Genomic DNA, 4,236 nt, shown 5'->3' on the forward strand with positions numbered 1-4,236 from the left:
TCTTTGGAGTAAATACCCACTAGTGCAATTGCAGGGACATAGGGTAGCTCTATTTTTAATTTTTTGAGGAACCGCCACACTGTTTTCCAAAGTGGCTGCACCAACTTGCATTCCCACCAACAGTGTAAGAGGTTTCCCCTTTCTCCACATCCTATGCAACATTTGTTGTTTCTTGCCTTGTTAATTTTCGCCATTCTAACTGGTGTAAGGTGGTATCTCCTTGTAGTTTTGATTTGAATCTCCCTGATGGCTAGTGATGATGAACATATTTTCATGTGTCTGTTAGCCATTTGTATGTCTTTATTGGAGAAGTCTATTCATGTCTTCTGCCCATTTTTTGACTTGATTATCTGTTTTTTGTGTGTTGAGTTTGAGGAGTTCTTTATAGAACTTGGATATCAGCCCTTTGTAATGTCATTTGTGAATATCTTCTCCCATTCTGTGGGGGGACTTCTTTGTTTTTTGACTGTTCCCTTTGCTGTGCAGAAGTTTTTATCTTGATGAAGTCCCAAAAGTTCATTTTCGCTTTTGTTTCCCTTGCACTAACAATGAAACTGTAGGGGCGGCTGGGTGGCTCGGTTGTTAAGCGTCTGCCTTCAGCTCGGGTCATGATTCCAGAGTCCTGGAATTGAGCCCCACATCTAGCTCTCTGCTCAGCAGGAAGCCTGCTTCTCCCTCTTCCTCTGCTGCTCCTGCTTGTGTTCTCTCTCTCGCTGTATCTCTCTCTTTCAAATAAATAAATAAATATTTTTTAAAAATTGAAGAAGTCACAAAAAGATGGAAGAACATTCCATGCTCATGGATTGGAAGAATCAACATTGTTAAAATGTCTGTGCTGCCAAAAGCAGTCTATACTTTCAATGCCATCCTGATTAAAATACCATTAGCATTTTTCAAAGTGTTGGAACAAGCAATCCTAAAATCTGTATGTAACCAGAAAAAAACCCAAATCACCAAGGAAATGTTGAAAAAGAAAAAGCTGGGAGCATCACGTTGCCTGATTTCAAGCTTTATTACAAAGCTGTGATCACCAAGACAGCATGGTATTGGCACAAAAACAGATACATAGACCAATGGAACAAAGTGGAGAGCCCAGATATGGACCCTCAACTCTATGGTCAAATAATCTTTGACAAAGGAGGAAGAAATATCCAGTGGAAAAAAGATAGTCTCTTTAATAAATGGTGTTGGGAAAATTGGACAGCTATGTACAAAAGAATGAAACTCGACCATTCTCTTACACCATCCACAAAGATAAACTCAGAATGGAAGAAAAACCTCAATGTGAGAAAGGAATCCATCAAAATCCTAGAGGAGAACATAGGCAGTAACTTCATCATGAGCCACAGCAACTTCTTTCAAGACACGTCTCCATCTGAACTTTATTTACTGGATCTTTGTCCTGTCATTTGAAAAGTATGGCTCTCAGAGACATTACAGAAAAGTTCAAAGACATGAGTCAGATAATGGTTTCAGTTTTTCACTAGAAGAGAGGAAACTAAACATTATGAATGCCTTATGAATGATAAGAGAAGGATGTTTTAACATCATTGCCTCTGTAGTTTCTTTAATACATTCTTCTTATAACATTGAATGGCTGAACTGTTCTAGGTGCTATATAAAAAAATGCATGGCTTATAATCTACTACTATTCATTCAGTCAGTCTTTTGTTCTGTTATTCAATAAACTTAAAAATCTTCATTTTAATCATATGTTCCAGATCTTAGAGATGACCAATACCACCAAGGTTCCTGGCCTCATGAGATTTATATGCTAAAGGAGCAGCTCGAAAGACAGAAAATAAACACAGTAATCTCTGAAACCAGTAAGACCCATGAAGGAAATAAAACACAGTGACCAGGTCTTAGAATTGGCCAAAGTCAGAGCATTTTCCCCTTTAAAACATAGTAAGGTAGAAGTTCAAAGATGCCAGGAGGCAAAGATCAACCAAAATTTTTAAGCTTCCTCTGGTCTTCATCCAAAACAATATTCAAATATTACTTAGATAGCTTTCAAAAAGGGGTGGATTACACCAAATGGCTCTGGAAATCCTGGTCCTCAGGCTGAAGTGCTCACTCAGAGAAAGGAGCCAAAGGGCATGTTCTGGTGACTCTGCCGAAGGTGGTGATGGGCGATAGGGAAGTCTGAACAAGCCCTCAAATGGATTGGAAACCATGGGCTGGGACCTTTCCTCACTTCATTTGAGGCACTAAGGATTAAGTCACTTTCTGTTTTCCAAGTGGAAATATGAAACAGCCAGCATCATTTCTGATCTGGGAGAGACTTCTCCTAGGAATTTTATAAACATTACATGTTCTCTTGCCTTCTTGCGATATGAATAATGTATCTGGTGGAAAGAAACATTCATATCTTGGTATAACTTTCTTGGCAATCACAGTTTGTTAATTTTACCTCCTTTCTCAAGAGAAAAGGGATTCATGAGCTTGAAGGGCCCTTCAGGCTCATAAAACAAGAAGTATCAAATTTGCAGAAACATGGATCCTTCTTAAATGTTCTTATATTGGTAAATGAACAAAGTCAGTCTGACAGAGGCTCCATGCCATATGATTCCACCTATACAACATTCTGGAAAAGACAAAACCATAGAAACTGTAAGCAAATCAGTGAATGCTGGAGGTTAAGGGAGACTGGGTCTGGGAAGCTGGAGAGTTGAGTAAGTGAAGCACAGGGAATTTTTTAGAGCAGAGTAGTCTATGTGACAGTGCACTGGTGAATAAATGACACTATGCTTTTGTCAAAACCCATAGAACTTCACAGTACAAAGAAGGAACCTTATTATAAGCAGATTTAGAATCTCATTTAGGTGGTCAGGGACAGGAGATCTCAGGATAGAATGCAGAATGTACCAAAAGTATCTAACTGTATTAAAAATGTATAACACCATCTCACTGAAGGGGCTGAGTGGAAAAATGCTGACCTAAGTAACTTTGGAAATGAGTGGCTTCTACAAGATTAATAACAAAAGTATCTGTATATACGGGGCGCCTGGGTGGCTCAGTGGGTTAAGCCGCTGCCTTCGGCTCAGGTCATGATCCCAGGGTCCTGGGATCGAGTCCCGCATCGGGCTCTCTGCTCAGCAGGGAGCCTGCTTCCCTTCCTCTCTCTCCATCTGCCTCTCTGCCTACTTGTGATCTCTGCCTGTCAAATAAATAAATAAAATCTAAAAAAAAAAAAAAAAAAGTATCTGTATATGAACACCGTACTCTAGCTGATAAAGTTGTTTTCTGAGGGGTCCAGGTTAACAATTTTTCAACCACTATAACTGTATGCTGGAATTGAACAATTAAGTAAATAGTGGATAGAGGGTCAGATATTTCATAGTTGGAGTGGGGGATTACAGATACGCAAAGGGAGGAGGCTAGAATGATCTATGTGATCATGAGTACATCATTTGGATTCAGGTTTAGTTTAACATCGATACAAGTGATCAACTAGAGAAGTATTTCCAGATATGTACATATACATGGATTGCTGTACATGCATATATTGTTCTGTCAACTGAGAGGGCCTATAAGCAATGAAACTCTAATAGCAATGAGTGTAGCTGGTGTCTAGATTTGACTTTGATGCCATTCTCCAGTATAAGGGACTAAGGCTTCTTGGAGAAATGGCTGGTTCTAGGACTGGAGTGGGATGTATGTAAGATGAATCTGGAGCATCTTATAGTGCTAGAAAATAAGGAAGTGTTCAAATATACATGTATAAATACACACACACACACACACACACACACACACACACACACACGCACACACACACCCCTCAATGTGGATATGCTAAAGGCATATAGGATTCAACTGAAAGAATTTCCAATGCCCAAGGCTGGAACAATTTGAGTAACTAAATAAATAATGTAGTACTGAATTATAACCCCACGTATAAAGTGAACATTTGCAAGTCGATGCTGGTTTAAATTAATGATTAAGTAAATAAATTCAATAAATGCAGGAGACACAAACCTCCCATGCAGAAGAGTTTCAAATAATTTCTATAACTGCTCTGTCTTCAAGGAGGTAGAGCGTACTTGTCCCCTTCTTACGTGTGGGCTGCACATAGTGACTGCCTTCCACAGTACAGTGTAGGATGAGAGAAAAGAGTGACTTGACAGTAGAGAGACCCGATAAGCACTTGCTCAGACAGGTTACCAAGATTAACGTCAATGACAAGAAATCATCATGCTAACAGGCATCCATGATAAAATGTGATAAGCATGA

This window comes from Enhydra lutris, unplaced genomic scaffold (genome assembly GCF_002288905.1).
Source record: "Enhydra lutris kenyoni isolate GAN:26980312 unplaced genomic scaffold, ASM228890v2 scaffoldscaffold15, whole genome shotgun sequence".
Taxonomy (NCBI): Eukaryota; Metazoa; Chordata; class Mammalia; order Carnivora; family Mustelidae; genus Enhydra; species Enhydra lutris.